The sequence below is a fragment of the Nicotiana sylvestris genome, chromosome 3, assembly GCF_000393655.2.
Source record: "Nicotiana sylvestris chromosome 3, ASM39365v2, whole genome shotgun sequence".
NCBI classification, from domain to species: domain Eukaryota; kingdom Viridiplantae; phylum Streptophyta; class Magnoliopsida; order Solanales; family Solanaceae; genus Nicotiana; species Nicotiana sylvestris.
In genome coordinates this window covers 4551003-4566449 of record NC_091059.1, presented here as the reverse complement: position 1 = coordinate 4566449, position 15447 = coordinate 4551003, and the positions used below count along the sequence as shown (strand labels likewise).

The window sequence follows — 15447 nt, the reverse complement described above, 5'->3', positions numbered from 1 at the left end:
GTTGCCTTTCAAGTACCTTGGAGTTCCACTCAGTACTAAGAGGATTACTATGATACAATGCTAGCCACTCCTGGAGAGAATATTAGGAAGAATTTCCTCCTAGACTTCAAAGTATATATCTTATGCAGGAAGGTTGCAATTGATCAAAACAGTATTGTTCTCCATCCAAATATACTGGTCGCAGATATTTGTAATTCCTAAGAAGATAATGAAGAAGATAGAAGCAGTTTGTAGAATATTTCTATGGACAGGTGGAACAAATGCTTCAAAAAAAGCTTTGCTATCATGGGACAAAGTATGCTCTCCAAAGACTGCTAGTGGATATAATGAAATGGATGTGCTTATATCGAATAAAGATGCAATTTGCAATTACTATGAAATCTGTGTAAGAAGAAAGACAAATTCTGGGTTCAGTGGATTCATTTGTATTATGGAAAGAAACAAGAAGTGTGGGAAACCAATCCAAGCAATGCATTATGGATAGTTCAGAAAATTATTAAGGCAAAAAGATATGTAGAGGCGGCAGGGATTGATATGAAAGAACTGGCAGAATGGAATTACTTCTCTATCAAGAAGTGGTTCAAAGTTATGCGAGGACAGTATCAAAAAGTATCATGGAGGAGATTAACGTGCAACAATGTAGGGGCTCCAAAATGGATCTTTGTGCTGAATCTAGCTCTGCAAAACAGACTCCTTACAAGAAGTAGACTCCATGCATGGGGAATTACAAATGAAGTAAGTTGCCCCTTGTGTACTGAAGAAGATGAGATCATAGATCATTTAATGTTTAAATGTAGAGTTGCTGGAAGTATATGGAGCAAGTTGCTGCATTGGCAAGGCATAACAAGACCCTCGATGGAGTGGCAAAGAGAGGTACAATAGGCTGAAGACAAAGCAATAGGAAACACTGCAAAAGCTCAAGTATATAGGCTGACTTTGGCAGGTGCAGTATACCATATATGGAGTGAAAGAAACAGGAGAGTATTTCAAGAGGAGCAGAGGACAATGAAAGTGATAGTTAGACAAATTATACAAGAAGTTATAAATAGGGGATTAAGAATCAAAAAGTTAGAGAAGACAATGGAAGAAATGAATTTCTATCCTTAGTTTGATATAGAAGACCTGTAGTAGAAGTTGTATGGAACTGGGTGTGTCTAGTTTCAGTTTTTGACATTGTACATATTTGCCATTAGTAAATAAAATTATTTAATTACCAAAAAAAAAGTTGTGTCTTAGGTAGATTAAACACTAGGATTAAGATAAAATCATGGGGTTAGAGCAAAACCTAGGGTTTTGACAAAAGTTAGATTTAACCACGAAATTTGTTATGAAATGAATTAGAAATCATATATTATTGTTCCTTAGGTTATAGAGAACAACTTTCTTCGAAAAACTTCGGAATCCAGGCATGTGGGCCTGAGGTTGGATTTTAGGAAACTTGTGTTAAGGGTATGGGAATTGCTTAAATAGCTAGAATACGATCTTATAAGCTTAAATTGACTAGTTCCTACCTCATTTAACTAGTTTTGGATCGTTCAGCTCCAAATTGAGGGTTGGGCTCGTTCTTGGTATTGGAAGTACACTTTGGAGCGAGGTAAGTCCTTGTAAGAGGGAATTGTCCCCATAGGTTTAGTAATTGAATAAATTGCTACTATATGCGGGGGATACGTACGCACTAGTGACGAGAGTTCATGCGTAGCTACTATTATGCTAAGTCCAAGTAATTTAGGGCCCAAAAGCATGCTCTATGTGATATTCTTGTAACTTTATATTTAATTCGGATTTGTATAAATCATGTTGATTAGGGTAAATGAGACTGGTGTTGATACCCAATTTTTTCCTATATATTTTTCATATACAAAATAACTTTAAAATATCATATATAAGCATGTTCAAATATTTTATTATTTTTTTCATAATTTTTAAAGGTTTAAATTGATTTATTTTCCCCCTTTTTATCCATAAAATCTCAATAATTATTTTCAAAATTTATTATCTTGATATTCATCTATTTGATTTTTATATTTATGCCAAAATATGGCTAAAATAATTTTTTTTTTACATATTTTCACAATTTCATTTAGTATTTTTAAAGCTAAATTGCACATAATTGCAATATTAGCCATTTTAAGGTAGAATTATGTCTTATATTCATAAAATTGAGTCTTGTATTTTTAAATTGTTATTTATGTGTTATAAATCATTTTAGTATTTTCAATTTATTTTTAGAAGCTATTTACTATTTTTATAAATTAAAAAGGGGAAGAAGTGACTATTTAAATTTTAGCCCAAATTGGCTTTCAAATCTAACCCCAAATCAAATCCAATTCCCCAATACAATTTTAATTTTAACCCGACCCTAACCTTTTTAAAACAAACCCAAAGCCGGATCCCCACTTACCCCTTTTAATTTAGGTCGTTGATCACTCAGATCAACGGCAACCGTTTCACCTACCTAAAATAAACCCAAATGACCCTTAAACCTAAATCATTTCCACCAACCCGCCGCCCTTGAATTCCCCTCCTCTCCAATTTTCTCTGCAACCTCACCTAAACCCTAGCCTCCGCCACCAAATCCACCTTAATCACTTTCAATCCCTACCCAATCTATGGACTCACATAGTTGTTTGAGATGTGTACTCATCTCATATGTCTCCTTGTGGCCTGTTTTCGTGATTCCATGGAAAGATCTCAAAGAGATCTAATCCAGATCCTGCTCGATTTCTGTCTATGACCTTTTTCCGGCCACCCATGGACGATTGAGTCAGATCCATGGCTTTTCCGGCTAGATCGGTAACTTTTCAAGGTCTTTCTCACTTTTTCTAGGTTCTCTGAAACCCTAGCTTTAAGAGCTTTCTGATTTTTCTTTCAGATCTGTCTTAGATATGTGCATGTTATGAACATCTTGGTATTTTCTCAAAGGTTCTTCGATTTTCTTTCAAAGTGACTCTTCGTTTTCAAATTAGGGTTTTTAAAACTCTTTTTAAAAAAAGATCTCTTCTCCGATTTTCAATGTTGTTTTACTATGTTTAAACGATTTGCTTATGTTTTTCTTCTATTTGGTTCATCGTGTTAAAACCCTAGGTGTTTCTGGTTTTATTCGAGTTCTGAAACTATCTTTGTTTGTTTTGTATGTATACTTGTTTCGATTAAGTTCTTTGTGTTTAGATTCCCTTTGTTGTTGACTGATTCAGAGTTCTTACCATTTTTAACTCGACTATTATTAAAACTCTAATTTCTTAAAAGGTTTTCCTCACTTATTACTGTGAGTTCTTTACTTGTTTCTGACTTTCTTTACCTGTTTGATCGGTTTCTTCACTTTGGTTCTACGTGTGAGCCATGACTGCTTGTCCTTGCTGATTATCGTGCTTCGAATAGTCCTTAGCCTATTCATGTCACTCCTGTATGTTTATGTTCATCTAGTTTGTTCCCTGTTGTCAATATGATTGACCCTGCATGTTTAATACGCCTGTTCATTCCTTTCTATTTATATGATGAAGTTCAGAATCATGACCACTTCTTGATTAATCTTGATTGCCTTAAGTGACGGTTTAATTAAAAGGTTTTCTTATAAACCCTAATTTTACTTGTTTGTTTAAGTGATTGATTCCTTTCTTTATTTGCTGTGATATTTCACCCTGCTGAATTCTTTCCCCAATTAAGTATATTTTTGTACTTAGACTCAATTATTTACTCTATACTTTTAATATCCCCTATATGGTCAGAAATCAATCTTTCTCAAATTAGTTTTCTTTCCTTAATTATTCCGGTCAGTATACATTTGAATAGTAATTTCTTAATTAAAGGAAAGTACTTGTATTAAATTATTCTGATTGTAATTATTTCCATGTTTGTGTTAAAAATTTACTTGTTACCTTATTTTTCACTCGTTTTCAAAGCTATAAATACCCTACCCTCTCTTCTCTAAACACGGACAACTGAGTTCAAAAACACACACTCACACACTCAAAACTCTCTCTCTCTCTCTCTTTACTACTACTTGTGCTACTGCTTTGTTTAGCCAGCGGAAAGCCAAGACTAGACTGTGGAATCCTACTTGCTTTACCTTTCTGCACCTTGCTTTCTCTACTGGTATGTTCTAGTTAATTTTAAAGCTTCAACAACAACATGCTTCTTTAATTATTTCAGTTTCTCTCATTCTTGTCTACTTCTGCTTGTGGTTCTGCAGTCAAGTTACATTACCAGCATGCTATGATACTTCCCCTTCCCCTTTAGATTAATGCACTCCCCTATGTGTGCTTCAAGGCATACTCCGTCAGTCACTTATTGTGTACTTGCTATCTTATAAATCCCAAACCCTTATTCCCTTTATGTGTTTGTGTTCTTTTGGCTGGTTTGTGATCATGCCAGTATCAGCTATTGCTGTGCATGTCTAAACCAGACCCCTGCTGGGGTCATGTGCTTACAGACAAATGTCTCCCCAAAATCCCTTGACCCCCTTTTTATGACTACTGATTCTGTGTGTAATCCCATCTTGGGAGTTATAGTTTTGTTTACTACTACAACTGCTTTCAATCACCTCTCTTATTGGTTACTTTCAAAAATGGACTTGCCAGTCCAGTTTTTAAACAAACTCTTTTCAAACTATGTCAAGCACTCTCACCTACTCCTAGAATCTAGGTTCTGCCCCTTTTGTGTGAGTCTTGCCTTGGGACCCTTGAGCTCCCTCTGAACTTGAACACATAAGAGCTGGCCCTTCCACACTGCACTCATTCTGTTTGGTTATGCAAATCTGGGTGTGAGCATTGCCTGGGATCCCCTGAGGTCCTTAGGGAACTCTGACACACCCAGATATGAGAAAGGCTTTGGAATAATATTGGCATTGAGGTGGTTCATTACATAAATCAGAGAGGAAGTCAAGATTAGACTTCCTATGGTTGTAATTTCTTATTTTGCACTTCTTTTGTAATTCAATCATTTGGTCTGTAATAATTTGTAAACACGTATGGGGTTGGCTAGTGAAAGGGGAATGGGTAAATATGCACGCTTTAGCTATCAAAAGGGTAGAAAGAATGTCACTAGGTTTACATTCCTACTTGCGCAATAGAAACCATGCCTAGGACTCATTTCATGCATTAGAGATCATACACCTTAGGATTTACACTTATTGTTTTCAGTATGTCCATTTCACTATCATATCACTTAGAAATTCCTGCGTTAAATGTGTTAATAACCAGTATTTTCTGCGATCGCTCTCCTACTGCCATGCACACTTAAAGATCCTGTTTTAGGCTAAACAACACTAACCAACATATCATCTCTGCATATTCTGGTGATCATGTCTAAATGCTGTAATGTTTGTGCATATAGAAATCCCGCTTAGGATTCTGCATATACATCACTCTGCAAATTAGATACCATGTCTTTAGGATTTCATTTATATTCGCTTGAGTACACTTAGGCTAATTATGAGAGCATAAATAAAACAACTTTACTTAGTCTTTATAACCAACTGGCAATAATTTTATGTGCTGAACACCTAGAACAACATGTCTTAGGTAATAATAAGCTCCAAACTGTCTTAGTAATTCTGAATAACTACTGAGTACCGCTTCCGCCTAGGCAAGCCTTAGGTAATTACTTAAACCAAAACTGGAACTGTCATCGTATAAATATCAACCGCTACAACCAGCAGGCAGGCCTGATTCGGATTTCTTTTCTGAGTTATCTAATGAATCTGGTTCTAACTTAAACATCTTGCTTAGGATTTAAAATTCAGACCTTAACTGTGTATGAGTTGTGTTGTCTATGTGCACTGCTTGCGGAGGTATAACTGAGCCTTCTGTTCGCTTATATGTCTCCCTTTAAATGCAATTCTACTTGTTTTGTATGTCGCCTTAGTATTTTACCTTTAAACCTAAGAGTCAGCCTCCTCCTTCTTATAGGAATAGGAGTCCTAAATTCCTCCGGGACTAATAGGAACGAGACGGGTAACAGCATGCAATAGAGGTCGAGACCAACCCTCGCTTTAATTACCTTAACGGAGCGGGAAAGGGTAGATATATGATGACCGGTGCGCTAATACCACGTGTATCCCCTTTTCTGAGGAGTGTCATACCAGGTATCGCGTTGACGTGATCTATATTACAAACAAACCTAGGACACCCCTTTATTTTTATAAGTATGTTTAGACTATAACTCTTTTCAAAACCTTGCTTTTATGTTTTTCATCAAACACTTGTGTATTTAAACTCAAAATGCATATTACTTGAGCCTTATTTATTTACTTTCTAATTGCACAAATTCACAAAAACTATCTGACCGGGAACCACACTAGTGGATCCTGAGGGGTGCCTAACACCTTCCCCTTAGGATAATTTCAAACCCTTACCCTATCTCTGGTTGTCAAACATAGTTGTAGTTGAACCTTATAGGTGCCCTAACGCACCTTAAAATCGTTAGGTGGCGACTCTTCAAGTACCCAATTCCCAAAAGAGAAATGAGTCATCACACCCCATAAATGTTGAAACCCGAAACTTCTCTCCGATGGAAGGGTAAAAAAAGGGGGCGCGACAACTAGTAAGAGGAACATTATCTTTCTTGGCCGTTTAAAGAGAAATTGATTATTTATGTGAGTAACTGCTTCCTTGACATACACTATTGTCTGCTTGTTGTTGTGTTTATTTATATTTGACTGAGTCGCATGTTTGATTCGCGAGTGGGGTAATAGATGCATCTATGGTTCGTGCCGTTCGACCCTCGGCAGTGCACAATTTATTTTTATGTTGGATTGGGCCGTACGACCCTCGACACTACTTGCGCATGCTTCACTTAGAATTTTTCTGTCGACTGAACTTCGTATATGCCTTGAAATGTAAATGGTTAACCATGATATTATCTGGAAAGAGGAACTATTATTTCTTGCCTTGAAATGCTAAATAAATTGTACTATCCATGCTTAGTATAAATTCTTTCTCATATTGTTTGACCCTAGTAAGTATCAAGTTGACCTCTCGTCTCTACTTCTTCGAGATTAGACGGGATACTTATTGGGTACATATTATTTATGTTCTCATAATACACTTCTGTACTTAATTGTATAGGATCTGAGGCAGCTACCTATGGCTATCAGTCTGGTGCGCATCCCTGAGCAAATTTTGAGACTTCTACGGTGAGCTGCTTCCGTTCCTGTGCCGTTCAGCAGCTTGATGAAGTCTCACTTATTTATTTTGCTGTCTATTCTATTTCGGACAGTAGGATAGATTGATTCTTTTGTATATTCTACTAGTTGCCCACAACTTGTGACACCGGGTCTTGGCACATACATTAGTAGACTATTCTTTTAGAAATTGTATAATTATTTTTGGTACTTTACTGGTTATTACTCGTTCTATCTTAACTTAAGGAATTATTGAAATTGTTTGGTAAAAGTAAAATGAGAACTCATTTGGTATTTTCCGTGTTGGCTTGCCCGGCAATGGTGTTGGGAGCCATCATGACCTATTATGGAAATGGGTCGTGACAATATACCTGAAGACCTTGTGACTAAAATCTGTTTTACCTACCTTAACTTAAGGACTTCAGTGTATTCAACACAAATATCAATATAAGACATCATATCCACATCATATCCTTGCAACACATGATTCAGATTTTTAATGTAAATCACATGAGGCTTCAATACCTATCTACCCCTATAATTAAAGACCAAGTCTACCTTCTCAAGCATTCTACAAAAAAAGTCATATACAAGTCATACAATAATAAGATACCCATCCGACATATAAAAACAGAAAAATAAAAGACAAACTAACATTCTTTATTGACCTTAAAAAACAAACAATAAAAAAGGCAAGGGTCCACATGCAACCACCAAGGAGATAACAAACAAAAAGCTAAAATAGATATCTGGAATTAACCACATATGAGACCCCATACGAATAAATACAGAAGAAATCAATTCCCCAAACCCTACCAGAAACATAAAATATGCATGGACCACATGCAACCAACAAACTGCTATATAACATAAAAGATTCAAATTGGGACCACATAAAAATAAAGAAACCATAGACCATTCCTTAAACCCTAAATTTTGGACAACACAAAATAAATTGGGACCACATGCAATGTGAAATTGATTAAACAAAGGAATCAAAGCATGGAAGAAATAAGTGAATATTCTTAAAACCTCAAAAGCAACAAAAGTTGACAGATTCAAGAAAACCCTAAACATATTTTATTCACAAAAGTAGTAGAATCTTACGTGAATGAGGGAAAATCTTGTATTTTAACTTCAGTGCTTCAACTTTGACAAATATTTTACTACTCAATCTCTATAAAGTACAAACATTTTTGGGATTATGAAATTGCCCAAACACGAGAGAAGAAGATGGCTGAGTAGAATAAAGGTTAGAGTGGGTGAAATCTGTGTTTTATTTGTTTACGGGTCGGAGCGGGTGGTTTTTTTAGGGGCGGGTAAGGTTCACCAGATCGGGTATGTAAAATGGGTCATTTGTTTTAAAATAGGCCAATGAGATATTTCCACGTAATTAGTAATAACCTATCTTTTTTAAAAAATATGACCCGTTAGTTGGAGTGGCATGTAAGGTCCAGGAAAATAACTTTAGGGATACCAATGGCCCAATAAGTGGACGAAGGGTATTTTTAACCCTAAAACTATGGTTCAGGGTCAGTTCTGGCCCTTTTCCGTATATATTTTGGTATTTATTCTTTTCGTTCTATTTGATCGTAAAAGAATAATATTAATCGTCTTGATGAAGTCTAAAAGCAAGAACAAAAATAGAGTTACAAGTTTATTTTGGGAAAGGTGTAAAGATCTTAAGGTTATGTATTATAATTGATTTCCGTATCATTATTTGATGTTATTGAGTGGATTTTGGTTAGATTCGATTGGTTTGGACGCGGATTTTAGAAGAAAAGCTCTGGTAGAGCTTTGATTTGCATGCAGAGCGAGGTAAGTGTTGGGTCTAACCTTGATTTGAGGAAATTAGGAACCCTTGAGCTATGTGCTATGTGAATTACATGTATAGCGGCGTATATGCAAGGTGACAAGTGTATACATGCCGTCAAAATACTTGCTTTCATGCTTTTCTATTTTCATTAATTATTTTATTCTATTCTTAGCTGTCACATGCTTTAATTGCTTCATATGCCTTAACTTGCTACTTGTCATTTATTATTCTGGTATTATAATAATAGTTTCTTCCATGCTTTCATGATTTAATTGCTACTTGCCTTAATTGCCTTACTTGTATACTTTAACTATCATATATTCGGATTGTCTTGTTGCTTATTGTAAATTGTTGCACTTCTTGATTCGGTACGAGATTTCCTTTATGGCTTTGCTTTCCTATTCCTCATTTGTAGATCTTCTTGTGAATTGAGTTGCGAAATTTATTACATTTACTGATTTTTGCTTATGGATCGGGTTGCATGCCACAACATGTGGAATAAGGGAGGATTGACATGGTTAAATAAGGGAGAATTATGATATTGACTCTAATTATATGGTGGGATTTGGTTGTGTGCCGCAACATATTTTGCTTGTTATTATTGATATTTACATGGTGGAATAAGGGAGGATCGTATTTGTACCGTGTGACCAGGTTTCGCGCCGCAACGGTTTATGTGTTTTATATTCCTTATTGTATTGTGTTGGTTTCAGTGTTTTTGTACGAGACCTTGAGGATTGGTATTTCTGATTTTACTATTTTTCAAGGATTGAGTTATTTTCGTGAGTTAACTGCCTTATTTTTCTGTTTTTCCCTTTCTTGTCATTATTATTATATTGTGGACAGGTTATTGTAAGTGACCCGCCTTAGCCTCATCACTACTTCGTCGAGGTTAGCCTCGACGCTTACAGAGTACATGAGGTCAGTTGTACTCATATTACACTCTGCACTTCTTGTGCAGATTTTGGAGTCGGTCCCTGCGGCGGTCAATAGATTGCTCGGGTTGATTATCGGACGGAGACTTGAGGTACAATTGCTTGGCATTTGCAGCCCTGAAGTCCCCTTCTACCTTATCCTAGATGTGTATTCTTTTCAGACAGTTTTACATTCATTCAGACCATTATCTGTATTATTCTAGTAGCTCGTGCACTTGCGACACCAGATCTAGAGTTGTATTTTGATATTTCAGTTGTTATGACTTTTCGCACTTTATTTCAGTCATTTCAGTTTAATTGGCATCACTTAATTTGATTTGTTGAAAATGTCTTAAAACTATTCTAGCGTTGGCTTGCCTAACAAGTGAAATGTTAGGCGCCATCACGAGCCCGAGGGTGAGAATTCCGGGTCAGTGACAGCATCCATCAATCTCTTTTTACTTAATCCGTACTTTATTGTGGTGTCAAATAATTGTAAAAATGAATAAGTCACGAAAAATGATCGTTTACTAGCAAATGCAAATCTTTCAAAGTGTTGTATTGCATATAAATTATTTACACAGAAGTAGGTCCATGTAGCATCATATAAATTCAAGAAACAATAATTTGTTCATTACTACAAATTAATAGTTCCGTATGATTCATATTTAGCTAAATGGTGCTCCCTGGCTTTACTCATCAACTTAAGCTTCAAAAGATACACCATATATAGCCAATAATATCAACTATCTCAAAAACCAAAAGAAAAAACACTCTCATCAGATGAAATCTTCAAAAGATCATCGAAATTGTGGACTACTGTGCCGGAGACAATACATCAATATATGGAAGGCCAAACATGTAGTGGACAAATTCCTATGACAATTCACGGCTCATCTGCCATTGCATCCAACTATTTTTATCTAATTAGGTGCTTAAATCTTGATCATTAGCATTAATGATAGTATAGTATATCATAAACACATCACCAGTGTACGATCTGCTAAAGGAGAATTGTTGAACGTCAATTAACAGATCAATCCAACCACTGAAATTTCGAGTCCGGAACCCAATTGTTGTATTTTTGGACTCAAAGTACATTAATAAGTGTTAAAAAAAAGTTACCTTTCTATATATAACGTCCAAATACAAGACGTTATACCTTAACGGTAACTTTTGCCGTTAAGGTATAACGTCTTGTATTTGGACGCTATATAGCTTGACGATTTGATTGACATATATAACGTTCTGAATTTATACGCTATATGTGTACAAAAAACAAACGCTATACCAGATGAATTTCGGGGGTAAAACTCCGTGTGCATTTGTCAGCTTGAATGGAAAGAAAAGGCAAGTGAGAAAGATATTATAGAGTTTTGTAGAGCCAAATTACCACATTATATGGTGCCAAAGACTGTGATTTTCAAACAAGAGCTTCCAAAGAGTTCAACTAGGAAAATTCAGAAGTTTGTACTTAGACATATAGCTAAAAGTATGGAGCAAACCGGCAGCTTGAAGATGAGCAAAATGTAAAGATGAGTTAACTCGGCCTGATTGTGTCAATGACTCGGTTCAACTCATTTTGATATATACCAAGTGTTTATCAAACAAAACTTTGCATCTTTTTTCTTTCTTTCTTTCTTTCTTTTTCTTTTTTTAGTATGTGGACAAAACCAAGAAAAAACAAGAAATATGAATGTGGACACTTGCGTATGGTTGTTAAATTGTTAGTCAGGCATAGCGTTGTTTTTTGTACGCTATATGTCGTCAAGCTATATAGCGTCGCTATATCTTAACGGTAAAAATTACCGTTAAGGTATAACGTTATATATATAAAGATAACTTTTTTTTTTACACTTATTAATGTACTTTGAGTAAAAAAAAAAACAATTGGGTTCCGGACAACTATGTAATAACCGTCCAATCATTATGTCAGGGGCTTTTTAATTGACAAGATGTACTCACAAAAATAGCATAACTGAACAAGAAAACTACAGATCTATCAAACCACGAAAATAGCAAACCAATTAAAATAAAAGTGGGAAAAGGAATATAAAGGATTTAAAGACATTTTACCTACAAACCCATGTCTGATCTAATTTGCTTGATAACAAAATTAAAACCGAGAAAGTATATCTATGATATATCATTTATTAGGTAAATATGTACGAATCGATTAATGTTCTAGTTTTTATATATTTTTGACATATTCAAATTTTGATATAACACATCATGTACGCAAAAGATCTTAATCAATCTAAACCCACGATATTGATGTATTCAGAATTTTAAAAATGAATTACATGACAAATGAGTCTTCATCCGTATATGTGGAATATTAATAATTTAGGGTTTCGAGCTAGTTCCTTTATTACCGTCCTATTACAGGCTTTTGTTCACTCTTGTCATAAAGATCAGAAAATTTTATGGGAAATGTAATGAGGAAAAATAGATGAAAAGCGGGGGAAAAAAAAAGGTTCCAACAATATAAGAAACCCTAAAGGATGGTGAAAACCAATAGATCATCACCTAAAGAGAACTAGTTGATAAACTTCTCATTTAAAGGCCTTAGGTATCTAATGGTAATAAAAGAGAAATATTTTACGATCTCTATTTCAATATATGTGACGTAATTTGTCGAAATTTAAGAAAAATAAATTTATGATTCTTGGGTCTTCGACATATTTTAAAATATTTGTGTGTCTTTAAGACTTTTCAAACCTGTAATTTTAAACTTGCGTAATATTGTATAGTTATAAAAAATTTCTTATTAAAGGTAAAATGAGAAGTTTAAAGTTAAATACTTTTAAATGTAGAATTGTGTCATTTTATCTAAAAATAGACTATCTGAAAATTCAAATTATTTACCCTTAAACTGTAAAGTTCTTTTTATAAGGTTATCAATTACTAATATATGTTAAAATTTACCTGTAATTTTCTTGTAAATAACATGATTAAAAAAATTAAAATTAAGAATGCATAGAATTTAAACCCACAAAAGAATATTGTAAAATAACTGCAACATGGAGTAAAATGCGTAGGTAGTGATGAGTTTAAGGGGCGGAAAAATACCTGAAAGTCGTTATTGGCGATCATTCCAATAGTGCAAAAAACAGTAGCAATAAAACAATGACCATTCGAATCTCCAATACCAATATAACAGTAATAGCTTGTTTTGTCTTCAAGTAAATCAACTCAATTCAAGGCAAAATAACTCCATATAAAGTTGTTGCCAAAAGTATCATCATAAAACCAAGAATATAGGCTTTACTTGTCACACCTTCTGGTCGATCACCATTAGATCGAACATCTAATAAAACAACACCAACTGTCAGCAGAACCACTGCATTGATAGAGTAGGGTGTGAATTTCAGCTTCACTATGAAGAAAGCACCTATTGCCGTGAAGGCAAGTTGAGCAGCAAGAAGAAGTGAAGAGGTTGACACAGGAAGTTTTGAACCACCCCAAGAATAGAGAAAATCATCAACACCGGTGACAACGCCAATGACGAATGATTCGATAAAAATTCAGGGTGTTATAAAGTATAACTTGGCATTAGAGCCTTCGGTTTTTCGGCGATAGAAGTATAGGATGGCAAAAGGTACAAGGGTGAATGGCCATCCAGCAGTTTGTAACCAACTGCTAAACCATACTCTTGAACCGCCTTCGACATAATATAGACGCATCATTAGAGGACCACCGCAGATACCAACAACAAATATTATTATTAGAGGACCACCGCAGATACCGACATCAAATATTAAACAGTTAATGAGCAGGAGGATTCTCCTCATCGTGGTACTTTTTTTCAAGCGATTTGGATACTAAGTTGGAGTAGTATGCTGCTCAGGTTGAATGGTCTTCTTCTTCTACTAATGTTTGGGTTTTTGGATCTGCAACCTGCGCCTATTTATAATTGAGAAACATTTTAGTCATTCCCATGTTTTGTTTCACGACATGGAGTGGCCTGGCCCCACTTTAGGAAGGCTTTCTTATGATTTAATTAATTATGGTACTAGTAATTTTCATATGATTCACAAGGGGAGGACATAACAATAAAAAAATAAGTATTAGAGCAAAGACCAAAAAAGCAATGATTGTGAGTAGTTTTGTTATTAAATTGCAGCGTTGAATTTCTAGGGAAAACTAATAGCCCACCATGAACTGGACTGTGCCGTGTAAATAGCCTTGACTATTCTACTGGTTAATGTTGAATTTTGCATTTGCACTTGTGAAGACAAAAATATGGATTAAATTTAACAAGGATGGAACAAACTGTCACGACCCGGATTTTCTACCATCGGGAGTGGTGATGGCGCCTACTTGTGGAAGCTAGGCAAGCCGAATATTGCAAATTTATCTCCCTTTTTTATTTAAACATGTTAAACAATGTAAAATACTAAGTAGTTAAACAACGGAATAAGATTGAACAATCGGAAATGCGGAAGCCGAAACTTAATATTTCAACCAAACACTGCTACATAAGTTGAAGTACAATACTACCCAGAACTGGAGTCACAGCTTCACAGACAGTCTAAGAAAACTACAAACAAAGTCTGAATGAATTACATAAGTCTGTCTCTGAATAAGTAAAAACAGAAAGAGAAAAGATAGGAGGAGACGCCAAAGCCCGCGGACATCTGCAGGACTACCTCGGGTCGCTTGTATGGACTGAAGACAGCACCCTCACTGCGGTCCAAGCGCTCCCGTATCAATATCTGCACACAGTGCAGAGTATAGTATCAGCACAACCGACCTCATGTGTTGGTAAGTGCCTAGCCTAACCTCGGCGAAGTAGTGACGAGGCTAGGACCAGACTACCAAATAAACCTGTGCAGTTAAATCATATACAGCGAAAATAGAAGCAGATAATTACAGTTAAAGTTAGGCGGGGGAAAATACTGCGGGGAGTAACAGGTAACAACAGAACGTCAGTAGAGAAACATAAGGAATGCCATAAATCAATTACCAGCAAAATTAAGGAAACAAAAGAACAGGTACACACGTAATAACGTTGCAAGCGTGCAACCCGATCCCATTTCATATAATACCGTTGCAGGCGTGCAACCCGCTCCCATTTCTTTTTTACCATTGTAGGCGTGCAACCCTCTCCTATTTCACAAATTACCGTTGCAGGCGTGCAACCCGCTCCCGTTTCATATATTACCGTTGCAGGTGTGCAACCTGTGAGCACGTGATTTTTGCCCTATACGAATTGCTCCCATAAATTCAAGAAAATAAAATTTTCACATTATTTGCAATTTTATGGATTTTTTGTAGAAATTTTATTAATTATTTGCATTTTTGTGCATTTTTAATTTCCATTAAAAAAATCAAAAATACCATAAATATCACGCATTTGTGTTTAGGACTTATTTTATATTTTTAGATTAATTAGTAAATTAGTCGCTTTATTAAAAAATAAAAATCATGAAAATTGGCTTACTTTTGCATTTTTAGTCTTTTAATTTTAAAAATGTGTAGTCTCCCCTTTAATTTAGGAGTAATTATTTGTTCATAAATATTTTAGTAGTTGATCAGCTTAGTTTTTCCCAAGTAATTATTTTCAGGAGTTTTAAATTTAAGTTCCAGTTAAT

At 35.2% G+C, this 15447-nt stretch overlaps 1 pseudogene; it reads right to left on the bottom strand.

Annotated features, from left to right (window-relative positions):
• Window positions 1-12682: 12682 nt before the first annotated feature.
• LOC104217046 (purine permease 1-like) lies at window positions 12683-13710 on the bottom strand (annotated as a pseudogene).
• Between the last annotated feature and the right edge of the window lie 1737 nt (window positions 13711-15447).